General features: G+C 43.2%; 1 protein-coding gene across 8 annotated transcripts in view; it reads right to left on the bottom strand.

Annotated features, from left to right (window-relative positions):
* LOC140212725 (proprotein convertase subtilisin/kexin type 7-like) overlaps nucleotides 1-13,780 on the bottom strand; it is a 316,994-nt gene that overhangs the window by 183,208 nt on the left and 120,006 nt on the right. The window lies entirely within an intron of this gene.

Below are 13,780 nucleotides of genomic sequence, written 5' to 3'. Positions count from 1 at the left end.
TGGAGGTCCTGCTTCTCAGCTTTCTACCTAGCTCTCTAAATTCTCTCTTCAGGACCTCTTTGCTTTTCCTTCCAATGTCATCGGTACCAACATTACCAAGGCAGCTGGCTGCTCTCCCTCCCTCTACAAAATGTTGCAGATGTGATCTGAGAAACCTCTGACCCTGACATCTGGGAGGCAACATACCATTCGGTTGTCCCGTTCACGTCCACAGAATCTCCTGTCTATTCCCCTCACTATTGAGCCCCCTATCACTACCGCTTCCCCCTTCTCCGTCTTTCCCTTCTGAAGGCAGAGTCAATATTTCAGGTTGTTGAGCAATTTTTCAAAGAGAAGTAGAGTCTGCTCACCAACATTGTTGTTTGTGTAGCAGATGGGGCAACATCAATGATAGACCACTGTGGGGTTAATACTTTCCTGAAAAAAGCCATACCTAACACATTTACCTTTCACTGTGCAAGTCACAGATACCATCTTGTCACAAAAACCTAAGTGATCAGCTGCACAAATAATTAAATACTGAGTTGGAGGAGAAAGGAAGAATACCAGATGATGAACTTCAGGTATACTGTGCCCATTTGGGTGAGCTGCATAAAGACATGTCAGAAAGATTTCAGGATCTTCGCTTGATCCAAATTTGAGATTGTGTAACAAATCCATTCTTGAACACTTGTAATGAGGAATTAACAGGAAGGATGGAGGAAAAACGGATCTTGCTACAAAATGACTTTGAGCTGAAGCCGAGGTTCAAAAAATCATAAAGACTTTGCAGAAAGGAATCTCTGAACACTATCCTGCACTGTGGAAAAAAAGGTCAAAATGTTGTTTATTGCCTTTCCAACATCACTTTTAGTGGAGCGTGGTTTCAGTGCAGTCACCCAACTTCTTTCAAAACAAAACAGGCTGCAAATTCCTGAACATGGAGCTCTGAGACTCCTCCTAAGTGTCATTCGGCCTGATGTTGAGAAGCTGATATCATTGCACCAAGCCCACCAGCTCATTGAAAGGTAAAAAAAAAGAGCAAAGAAATACTGAATAGTTGGACTACTAATGTACACTGTAAAATTACTGATGAAAATTGTTTTTACTGTAATTAAAGACATAATTTTATTTGTAGCTTTAATAGATTTGAATATTTTTTGCAACTATCTGTCACTGCTTTGAATTTGCAGTTTCTATTTTCTTTCACTGTGCATTGCAAATGGAAATTCTTTATAGTTTTTATGTAATGGTCAGAAAGGGAGAGGAGTTGATGGGGATACGGCTTGGGAGCCAAACCAGTGGTAACCTACAAGAGTTTGGGAACCAGTCATCTGGTCTTTGGTGCTCAAATCTTTCCCAGCAGAACTTCATTACAGCAATGATTCACTGGCAAGAAAGTTTGGAGAAACAGAAACAAGATGAGAGCTAGATTAGTTTTATTTGCCACATATATATTGAAACATAAAGTAAAATGTATCATTAGGCATCAATGACTAACAGTCTGAGGATGTGCTGGTGGAGGCCCACAAGTGTCGCCATGCTTCTCACGCCAACGTAGCATGTCCACAACACTAATCTTAACTTGCACATCTTTGGACTGTGAGAGGAAATCAGAGCATCTGGAGAAAACCCCACACAACATGGGGAGGTGACAGACAACAGAGGGAAATAAGCCCCGAATGCTAGTACTGTAAAGCTTTACTTTAACCGCTATGCTACCATGCTGCCCTTGGGTGGAACTGAATTTATTAGACAGTTTTCCCTTCATCTGTGTGCAGTATGATCATTTTAAACAGCCAATGAAATGCTTTGTAGATGTTTGTGGAATGTGGTTTGGTACCCTCCCTGTGTACCAAAACAGAGGAAACAGTCATAATTCCACAAACGACAACAACACCCCAACCCAACACCTCCAACACTACATTTCCTTCAGTCTTCCAACTCTTCAATCAGGGCGTTGCCAGGTGGTCGTGCACATGTGACCAATGTGAATATCAATTTCTCTAACTTCTGGTAAATTCTCCCTCCTCACCTGTCCCTTTGGTGGCCTCTTCCTTCCCTTTTTTCCATGGTTCACTGTCCTCTCCCACCATCTTCCTTCTTCTTCTTCAGCCCATTACCCCTTCCATCTATCACCCCCACTCCACCACCTTTTTATTCTGGCTTCTTCACACTTTCTTTCCAGTCCTAATGAAGGGTTTCAGCCTGAAACTTTGACTATTTATTCCTCTTCATATTCCTGCCTGACCTCCAGCATTTAGTACTTGAATGTGCCAGAGTTAACTGCTGCATGATACCAGTAAACAACACATTCATCATTAATGTTAAATTTAATAAAAGTAGTCAACAAGACTGGAAGAGTCAGAACAAATAGTATAAAATTTGAAAAGGGGGGTCAGCTTGTAGTTAAGGCAATGGTGGGTGTTGTCTGAAGGCCTCAAGAATGTGAACACTTGAGAGGGCAGAACATGTGTAGATACAGAAATCTCCAGAGCACATTTGAAAGGAACTGTGATTGTCATGGGGATTTTAGTCTACTTATTAATTGGATGAACCAAACTGGCAAGAGTAATGTAAAATAATTTGTGGTGCATGTCAGCATCTGCTTCTTTGAACTAAGTATTGCACAACCTACCCAAGAACAAGCAATTTCACATTTGGTCATGAGGATTGAGGAAGAATTAATACGAGATCTGGCATTTAAAGATCCACTGGGAAGTACTGACCACAATATGATTGGACTGAAGACACAATTTGAGAATGAACAGCACAGAATCAAAACCACTATTTTTAAATTGAAGAGAGACAATTAGATTGGTACAAAGATGGTGATGTCGAAGGTGGACTGAAAATAAAAGCTAAGAGGCAAGTTTGTAGAACGATAGCAGCCCTAACTTGCTCAACCTACCTTCATAAGGTATTATCTCTAATCCAGGCAGCATCCTGTTAAATCTCCTCTTTTTAAAACTATAAAACTCCTCAGAAGAGAAAGTTGAATTTGAGAGAAATTTTTATGCAAATTCAGAGCAAATAGTAAGAATTTCTGTGGATAAACAAATGGGAAGAAGGCAGCTGAGGTAGTTGTGGGAGTACTTAGAGAATGAGCTGATGAAATAACAGGAAGCAAAAGAGGCAGATATGCTCCATCAGTTTTTTGCCTCAGTCTTCACTGTGAAGGATTCTGCAAGTATTCCTAAAACAGCAGATGGGCTAATTTTAAATAAGTGAGAGTAACATGTAAAAAATTCCAATCACAAAGATAAAAAAAAAATCAGAAAAATGCACAGGCTAAAGTTGGTCACATAACCAAGGAAAAATGGCCTGTGCTGGTTACTGGTTAAAGGAGGTAATCAGACCCTTCGGCTGAAGTTTTTTGAAACTTGTTTAATTCTGTGAGGGTATCATAAGATTGAAAAATCAACCAATGCAACTCTAAGACATAGGAGAAGAATTAGGCCATTTGGCGCATCGAGTCTGCTCTACCATTTCATCATGACCGATACAATTTTCCTCTCAGCCCTAATCTCCTGCCTTCTCCCTGTATCCCTTCGTGTCCTGACTAATCAAGAATTTATCGACCTCTGCCTTAAATATACATAAAGGTTTGGCCTCCACAGCTGCCTGTGTCAAAGAATTTAACAGATTCACACCCTCTGGCTAAAGAAGTTCCTCCTCAATTCCATTCTAAAAGGATGCTGCTCTATTCTGAGGCTGTGTCCTCTGGTCTTAGACTCCCACACCATAGGAAACATCCTCTTCACATCCACTCTTTAAGGACTCTATCAAACTCCTTTGTTTAGTGCTATTTTTATTTTATTTAGAGATGCAGCACAGTAATAGGCCTTTTCGGCTCAACAAGCCTTCACCACTCAATTACACCCATATGTAACCAATTAATCTAATAACCTGTACATTAATAAGGGATTAAGACAAAAAGTGGGGAACTATAGGTCAGTTAGTTTAACATCTATTGTTGGCAAGGTGCTGGTGTCAATAACTAAAGAGGAAATATCTGGTCAATATGGCTTTATGAAACGCAAATTATGTATGTCAAATTTGCTTGATAGCTTTTGAGGATGTAACACGTGCCCCTGTAGATGTAGTGTATTTAGATTTCCAAAACGGCACTTGAAAAGATGCCACATAAATGGTGCATAACTTAAGAGTCCAAGGTATTGAGGAAGTTTGTAAGAATGGAATGAAAACTGGTAGTCTCACAGAAAACAAGAAAAACTGGAACAAATAGATCCTTCTCAGACTGGAGGAATGTGACTACTGGAGGACCCCAAGTATCAGTTTGTGATCCCCTTAAGTGTTTACAATTTACACTAATGACCTGGAGGAGGAATAAAATGCAAGGTTTCCAGGTTTTCTGCTGATATAAAAAAAAGATGGAAATTCATGTTGTGATGAGGACATTTGAGATTTTGCAATGGGATATGGAATAGATTGACAGAATGGATAAAATGAGCAAGTGGAGGAATTAAATGTGGGAAAGTGTGAGTTCATGCACCAGTCAGATAAATCAAAGGTGGACTATCATCTAAATAAGACCATAAGACATAGGAGCAGAATTAGGCCATCTGGCCCATCGAGTCTGCTCCGCCATTCAATCATGGCTGATCCTTTTTTTCTCTCCTCAACCCCATTCCCCGGCCTTCTCCCCATAACCTTTGATGCCATGTCCAATCAAGACCCTATCAATCTCTGCCTTAAATACACCCAATGACCTGGTCTCCACAAGCTGCATGTGGCAACAAATTCCTCAAATTCAAATGGACAGAGCTTGCAAATGAGTGAAGTTCAGAGGGGTGTAGGTGATCAAGCAGGCAGATCCAACAAGTAGTTAAGGAGGTAAACAACATCTAACCCTTTATAGTCATAGTCATACTTTATTGATCCTGGGGGAAATTGGTTTTCGTTACAGTTGCACCATAAATAATAAATAGTAATAAAACCATAAATAGTTAAATAGTAATATGCGAATTATTTATGCAGGAAATAAGTCCAGGACCAGCCTATTGGCTCAGGGTGTCTGACCCTCCAAGGGAGGAGTTGTAAAGTTTGATGGCCACAGGCAGGAATGACTTCCTATGACGCTCTGTGTTGCATCTCGGTGGAATGAGTCTCTGGCTGAATGTACTCCTGTGCCCAACCAGTACATTATGTAGTGGATGGGAGACATTGTCCAAGATGGCATGCAACTTGGACAGCATCCTCTTTTCAGACGCCACCGTCAGAGAGTCCAGTTCCATCCCCACAACATCACTGGCCTTACGAATGAGTTTGTTGATTCTGTTGGTGTCTGCTACCCTCAGCCTGCTGCCCCAGCACACAACAGCAAACATGATAGCAATCATGGCTGATCATGGTTGCTGATCATGAGCAATCATAGCAATCAACTCTTTATTGTGAAAGAGTTGGAAAATAAGAATAGGGAGGTTTTGTTACAGTTGTATAGGATGTTTGTTTCAAAGCTGTGTCTCAAGTATTGTGTACATCGAAAAAAAATGGATATAGTTGCACTGGAAGCAGTCAGAGGAAGTTCACTGGGCTAATCGCTGGAACGAGAGTGTTGTTCTACCAAAAGAGGTTAGATAGTTTGGGTCCGTATTCTTTGGAATTTAGAAGAATAAGCGGTAACCTTATTTCAAACATGAAAGATCATAAGGGAGATTGACAAAGTAGATACTAAGACGTTTCCACTAATGGGAAAAGCAGAAACATGGGGACATAGCTGCAAGATAGAGGCAGTCACTTAAAACGGAAGTGCAGTAGAAACTTCATGAAGGGTAGTGAATCTCTGCAACTCACTGCTCCCGAGAGTGATAGAGGTCTGATCATTAAGCCAGAGATATTTTAATATTTGAAAAATCAAGAGAAGTTGAGATCAGCATAGAGCAGCCATGATTGTATTGGATGGTGGGATAAGCTTGACGTACCGAGTATCCTACTCTTGCTCTTATTTTCTTGTCATTTTTAATATAGCAAATAGGTTATTTTATTTCCTTGTAGCATCAGATGTGGCTGATTTGGCAGCACTTTCAACTGAACCCGTTGTTTGTGGATTCAAGACCCACTCCAGAGCCTTGCAATGTAGCAATGAGGAATTGTTTGAGCTAATCAAAGACAGGACAAAAAATTAAGACCAATGTAAAAAAAGAGTGGATACTTGAAAAAAAGACATTTCTCTTACACAGAGAACAAAATTCTCTGTTTTAAAACATTGTTTGAAAAGTTCATAATGAAGTCATTAAAAGGAGATTCTGTTGAAATGACTCTAAAAGACAGCTTTTTTTTATTGTGCTCTCTGACTCACTCTTTGGGGTGCCTGTTTGCTTTAAGATCCCTGGTTGATGGGTTAGATGATGCTGTTCTGATCATTAATGGAGTTGATGCCAACAGAGCATTCCTATCATCCAAACTCAGCCACCTTAAAAAGCACACTTGCGTAATCTAATCAGAAGTGTACAGTTACCGTTCCAAACCCTATTATGTGATAATTCCAGTTGTTTCTTTGCTTGGTTCACACTGCCACCTTTACAAGTGCAAATGGTAGCTGTTTTCCATGGTATATATATCATTGAGCTCATCTACAAGGAACACTGCCACAGGATCCATCATTAATGACCCCCACCATCCCTCACTATTACCACTGCATAGGAGGTATAAGAGCCTTAGGCCCCATAGCACCATCTTCACGAATAGTTATTACCAACAACAAAAGTTCAAAGTAAATTTCTTACCAATTCTTCTTCTTCGGCTGTCCATCGATTTTCGATGTTGACTGAGGCCTGGGCAAGGTTGTATGGAAGACAGGCAGTTGCCCATGCTGCAAGTCTCCCCACTCCACGACACCGACGTTGTCCAAGGGAAGGGCATTGGGACCCATACAGCTTGGTACCAGTGTCGTCGCAGAGCAATGTGTGGTTAAGTGCCTTGCTCAAGGAGACTATATGCTGCCTCAGCCAAGGCTCGAACTAGTGACCTTCAGATCACTAGACCGACGCTTTAACCACTTGGCCACTTGCCACACATAATCTCTTATGAAAGCATATGCACGTCACCATATATTATCCTGAGATTCATTTTCTTGCAGGCATTCACGGTAGAACAAAGAGGTACAATAGAATCAGTGAAGAACAAAGACTGACAAACAACCAACATGCAAAAGAAGACAAACTGTGCAAATACAAAAAACAGAAATAATAATCAATATGTGAATAATTAACTAATACTGAGAACACAAGTTGTAATGTCCCTGAAATTGAGTCCAAAGGTTGTGTTCAGGCTCCTGAACCAGCGTGGATAACTTCACTCACCTCAACGCTGAACTGCTTCCACAACCTATGGACTTACTTTCAAAGACTCTTCAACTCATGTTCTCAATATTATTTATTTACTTTTTAAAAATTATTTGCATGATTTGTCTTCTTTTGCAGATTGGCTGCTTGACAGTGTATGTTTATGTGTAGTTTTTCATAAACTCTATTGTATTTTTTGTTTTCCTGTGAATGCCTGCAAGATGAATCTCAAGGTAGAATATGGTGATAAATGCATACTTTGATAATAAATTTACTTTGAGCTTTTGAACTTTGATTCTTTCGATCATTCTTATAACTTGCTTCTATTCCATTAAACACAAGCTTATTAAAAATCAAGAACTGCACTGGAAATAAATTTCTCAAGTGAACATTAACATATACCACGCCTCGTGGACTGCAGCAGTTCAAGGCAACAACTCACCAGCACCTAGTACGTCCCTTGAATGAATAACAAGAAAGCGGCGCCATGATAGAGTTTCAGACTTATAAACTGTTACCGTCCACATCAGGATATTTGGTCTAGGTCCCATGCAACAGTTCTGTAGTTGCACTGTTGAGTACACTCAAAGAATTAGAGAAACTGTCGTGAGAGAAATAGCCCACTGAGTCTGCACTTGCCAGTCACCCACTTATACAAATCCTACGACGATCCCATATTTTGCCGACACTTGTTATCTAAGCTTGAACCACTGGAGAAAGACCCAGATAGGTTGAAAGCACATGTCCACCCAAGAATCAACTCCTCCAGAGCAAGCAGCCAGGAAAGACAGGTGTTCAACTGCATTGTGCATATTTTGTTGGACTTTTCACTATCTATCAAATGTTTCAAATAATTAGATTGAGGAATCTCAATAATTGAGGAAGTAATTTTGGGCTTAACAAATCTTTAATCATTATCTGAAATGACTGAGAGTTCCCTTTAAAAATGACCTCAGAAAGAGCAGTTTTCTTTGTTTCAGCCCAAGGCTTCAGTTGCTGAGATCACAGCCATCCAGCCAACAGCAGCTACAATAACTGCCCTAATTATTTCTTTCCAATAAAAAGGGGGAAGAAATACAATACAACTTCAAAGCAATCATGCCAAGTCATGCTCAACTAGAGCCAGCAGTACCAATCAGTAAATCTAAAAGAGCACTCCATTGTTAGCAGGTTCATTCAAACGCTCTTCCCGGATACCCGCTCATTTGAGGTAAATTTGTGACGCAGAGATAGCAGAGGAACTGAATGTATATTTTGCATCATTCTTCACAGTGGAAGATGTCTGCAGTATACCGGACATTCAAGAGTATCAGGGAAGTGAAGTTTGTGCAGTGAAAATTACGACTGAGAAGGTGCTCAGGAAGCTTAATGGTCTGAGGGTGGATAAATCTCCTGTACCTGATGGAATGCACCCTCGGGTTCTGAAGGAAGTAGCTGGAGAGATTGCGGAGGCATTAACAATGATCTTTCAAGAATCGATTGATTCTGGCATTATACCGGATGACTGGAAAATTGCAAATGTTACTCCACTATTTAAGAAGGGTGGGAGGCAGCAGAAAGGAAACTATAGACTTGTTATCCTGACATCAGTGGTTGGGAAGTTGTTGGATTCAATTGTTAGGGATGAGATTACGGAGTACCTGGAGGCACATGACAAGATTGGCCAAAGCCAGCATGGTTTCCTGAAAGGAAAATCCTGCCTGACAAACTTACTGCAATTCTTTGAGGAAATTACAAGCAGGGTAGACAAAGGAGATGCAGTAGATGTCATGTACTTGGATTTTACAGAAAGCTTTTGACAAGGTGCCACACATGAGGCTGCTCAGCAAGATAAGATCCCATGGAATTACAGGGAAGTTACTAGCATGGGTGGAGCATTGGCTGATCGGCAGAAAACAGAGAGTGGGAATAAAGGGATCCTATTCTGACTGGCTGTCGGTTACCAGTGCAGTTCCACAGGGGTCGGTGTTGGGACCGCTGCTTTTTATGATGTATATCAATGATTTGGACTATGGGATTAATGGATTTGTGGCTAAATTTGCCGATGATACAAAGATAGGTGGAGGAGCGGGTAGTGTTCAGGAAACAGAGAGACTTAGATAGTTTAGGGGAATGTTCAAAGAAGTGGCAAATGAAATACAATGTTGGAAAGTGTATGGTGATGCACTTTGGTGGAAGAAATAAATGGGCAGACTATTACTTAGATGGGGAGAGAATTCAAAATGCAGAGATGCAAAGGAACTTGGGAGTCCTTGTGCAGGATACCATAAAGGTTAACCTCCAGGTTGAGTCGGTGGTGAAGAAGTCAAATGCAATGTTGGCATTCATTCCTAGAGGTATAGAATATAAGAGCAGGGATGTGATGTTGAGGCTCTATAAGGCACTCGTGAGACCACACTTGGAGTATTGTGAGCAGTTTCAGGCTCCTTATTTTAGAAAGGATATACTGACATTGGAGAGGGTTCAGAGAAGGTTCACAAGAATGATTCCAGGAATGAAAGGGTTACCGTATGAGGAACATCTGGCAGCTCTTGGGCTGTATTCCCTGGAGTTCAGGAGAATGAGGGGGGAGGGGGGATCTCATAGAAACATTCTGAATGTTAAAAGGCCTGAACAGATTAGATATGGTAACGTTATTTCCCATGGTAGGGGAGTCCAGGACAAGAGGGCACGACTTCAGGATTGAAGGACGTCCATTTAGAACAGAGATGCAGAGAAATTACTTTAGTCAGGGGGTGGTAAACCTGTGGAATTTGTTGCCATGAGCGGCTGTGGAGGCCAAGTCATTGTACGTATTTAAGGCAGAGATAGATTAGCCAGGGCATCAAAGAGTATGGGGAGAAGGCAGAGGAGTGGGGATGACTGGAAGAATTGGGTCAGCCCCACTCAATGGGCCGAATGGCCTACTTCTGCTCCTATATCTTATGGTCTTAATATATTCACCTCCTAACAAAAGACAGCTTCTCAGGGTTCTAGAACTCAGAACAACCGTTGTCTTCTTGGTACAGAGTGAATACTATATTGAGTGTGTGAGAACAAAAGTGAAGTGGCAGTTGCTGCAATTGATGGCACGGCATTGGAAAGTTATCCCTGCTGTCAATACTCACATCTGAGCCAACACTGGGAAGAGAAAAGTAGCACAATGAGCTGACTTTATTCACAGGGGTCACAATTCCTATACATTCTTGATCAGCTGTAAAGAACTAGGGGGTGTAACACAATTTTATTTTTATTTTTATTTAGAGATACAGGACAGTCACAGGCCCTTCTGACCCAATGAACCTGCACCACCCAATTACACCCACGTGACCAATAAATCTGCCAACCCATGTGACTTTGGACTCTGGGAGGAAACTAGAGCACCCGGAGGAAACCCATGGGGGAACATACAAACTCCTTAGTGAGTAGCAGGAATTGAATCCAGGTCACTAGCACTGTAATAGCATTACACTAATGACTCCACTACCATGCTGCCCCAGTTAGCCTCAGAGTGAAGGAACAGCAGAGACTGAGACGGCAAAACTTGATTTTGCATTCACCTCATCCCATGCATTGCCCGTGCAGGTAAGAAGTTGGGGTAATTCTCACCACTTTATTGAATAGCTGCTAGCACTTATTGTTCACAGCAAGAAAGTCACAGAATACTACAGCACACAAACAGACATTTTGGCACACCTAGTCCATGCCAAACTATTAATCTGCTTGGTCCCATTGACCTGCACCTGGATCACAGCTCTCCATACCTCTCCCATCCATGTACTTAACCAAACTTCTCTTAAATGTTGCAGTCAAACCCGCAAAACCACTTTTGCTGGCAGCTCGCTCCACACTCACACCGTCCTCTGAGTGAAGAAGCTCCCCCTCATGTTCCCCTTAAACATTTCACCTTTCACCCTTAACCCATGACCTCTAGTTCTAGTCTTACATAACCTCAGAAAAAGCCTGCTGCATTTACCCTATCCACAGCCTCATAATTCTGTATACCTATATCACAGCCATACCATACCACTTCCTGCCAGCAGTACCTCTTCCAGCTTTATAGATGTGCCGGTATGGAGCGACCATTGCACCCTGGTAGGGTGGCAGGAGGTTGGGGTAAGAGCAGACACGTATGAAATGGAAGAGATGCGGTTGCGGTCAGCGTTGATAGTGGAGGAAGCAAAGCCATTTGAAAAAGGGCTGGAATGAAAAGTCTCATCCTGAGAGCAGATGCAGTGGAGACGGAGGGATTGAGAGAAGGAGAGTTATAGTCCGAGTAGCTGTGAGAGTCCACGGTTTAAAATAGACATCAGTCGATAAGCTGTCTCCAGAGATAGAGGCAGTGAGATCGAGAAAGGGGAGGGAGGTGTAGGAAATGGACCAGGTGAATTTGAGGGCCGGGTGGAAGCTGGAGGCAAAGTGGATGAAGTCGATGAGTTCAGCACAGGTGCAGGAAGCAGCACCAACGCAGTCGTCGATGTAGCGTAGGAAAAGTGCGGGACAGTCACCAGTGTAGGCTTGGAACGTAGACTGTTCACGTAGCCGACAAACAGGCAGGCATAGCTCGGACCCATGTGAGTGCCACGGCTACCCCTATTATTTCTGTGCTGTAGTTTCTATGGTTTATGGTTTGAAGGAAGTGGGAAGGGCCAAAGCAGAAATTATTGAGAGTGAGGACAAGTTTCACGAGGCAGAGGAGAGTGCTGGAAGAGGGAAACTGGTTAGTTCTGGTGTCCAGAAAAGAACAGAGAGCTTTGAGGCCTTCCTGGTGGGGGATGGAGGTGTATAGGGACTGGACGTCCATAGTGAAAATAAGATGATGGGGGCCGGGGAACTTGAAATCCTTGAAAAGATCAAAAGTGTGTGAGGTGTCATGGATGTAGGTAGGAACTAGGGGGATAAAACAGAGTCGAGGTATACGGATATGAGTTCAGTGGGGCAGGAACAAGCTGAAACAATGGGTCTACCTGGACAAGCAGGTTTGTGGATCTTGGGTAGGAGGTAGAAACGGGAGGTGCGAGGTGCAAGAACTATGAGGTTGGTAACAGTGGATGGGAGATCCCCCAGAGTCAATAAGGTTGGTGATGGTGTGGGAGGCAATGGCCTGGTGTTCCTGAGTGGGGTCCTATTCAAGGTGTAAGTAAGAGGAGGTGTCTGAGTGTCAGCGCCGGGCCTCAGCAAGGTAGAGATCAGTACGCCAGGCAACTACAACAACCCCCTTATCTGCGGGTTTGATGGTGAGGTTAGGATTGATGCAGCTGGAATGGAGAGCCAAGCGTTCAAAAGGAGTGGGGTTGGAATAGGAGATGAGTGTTAAAGTCTGGACCCCGTCGGCAGGTGGCACTGAAAAGGTCCAGAGCAGGCAGAAGACCAGAGCAGAGTGTCCAGGAAGAGGAGGAGGGTTAAAGACAGGAGAAGGGCTCATTGGTGGGAAGTCCTTTCCAAAGAAATAGGCTCGGAGGCGGAGGCGGCGGAAAAAGAGCTCAGTGCCATGGCGGTCGAGGATCTCACTGAGGTCTGGGCGCAGGGGGACAAGGGTGAGGACCTTATTGACGATGGAACTTTCTGCCTCAGAGAGCTGGGATTGGAGGGGGGAAGAGGATCGGTAGGGTCTGAGGAGAGGGGAGGATTGGGGCTTTCAGGGAAGGTGAGGTGGGAGGAAGATGAAGTCTCTGAGGACCCAAGAGCTGTTAGTTGGACCTGAGAGCCACGGGACTGCAAAGTGGTGGTCAGGGAAAGGGAGACGGGGTTTTTCACCCAGAGAGTTGAAGATCAGTGGAATGCTCTGCCTCAGAAGGCAGTGGGGGCCAATTCTCTGGATGCTTTCAAAAAGGAGTTAGATAGAGCTCTTAAAGATAGCGGAGTCAAGGGATATAGGGAGAAGGCAGGAACAGGGTACTGATTGTGGATGATCAGCCATGATCACAGTGAATGGAGGTGCTGGCTCGAAGGGCCGAATGGCCTACTCCTGCACCTATTGTCTATTGTTCCAGCAGAGCGTGTAAAGTCCCAGTGCTGTCGGTCAAGGTCCAGGATGGAGGTTGGACAATAGGCATTTTGAAAGTGTCCGGTGTCATTGGAATGTACAATGAAGGAGTGGAGTCCGGGTTCTGATTCTGCTCGAGAATATTAGACGGCAGCAGGGATCACCCTCTGGGACAATCGTGGCTGCCGGCATTGGAGATACAAAATACTCTGCAAATGCGTTGTGAGCCGGCATTGGAGATGGCAGGTTCTGTCTTCCAATCCTTGCCGGACATGAGAAAGACGAAGAATCAGCGATTGAAAGCATGGATCCGATGGAGGATAAAGTATCGGACAGGTCCATTGCAGGCAGTGGAGAGAGAATCCCGGAGTTGTGGAAGTGACTGGGATAGGGACACAAAGTATCTCCTCACGGCGGAAAGTGTGGCGCGTAAAACGCGGTGGGAGAAGCAGTCGACTGAGTGCAAGTACCTGGGGGTCCTCAGAGGGTCCAAGTCAAGAAGCTTGAAAACAAATCTGGAGCCCATGTG

The sequence above is a fragment of the Mobula birostris genome, chromosome 20 (assembly GCF_030028105.1).
Source record: "Mobula birostris isolate sMobBir1 chromosome 20, sMobBir1.hap1, whole genome shotgun sequence".
Classification (NCBI taxonomy): domain Eukaryota; kingdom Metazoa; phylum Chordata; class Chondrichthyes; order Myliobatiformes; family Myliobatidae; genus Mobula; species Mobula birostris.
Note: the sequence above shows the minus strand (reverse complement) of the source record. Positions and strands in the feature narration are given on the sequence as shown.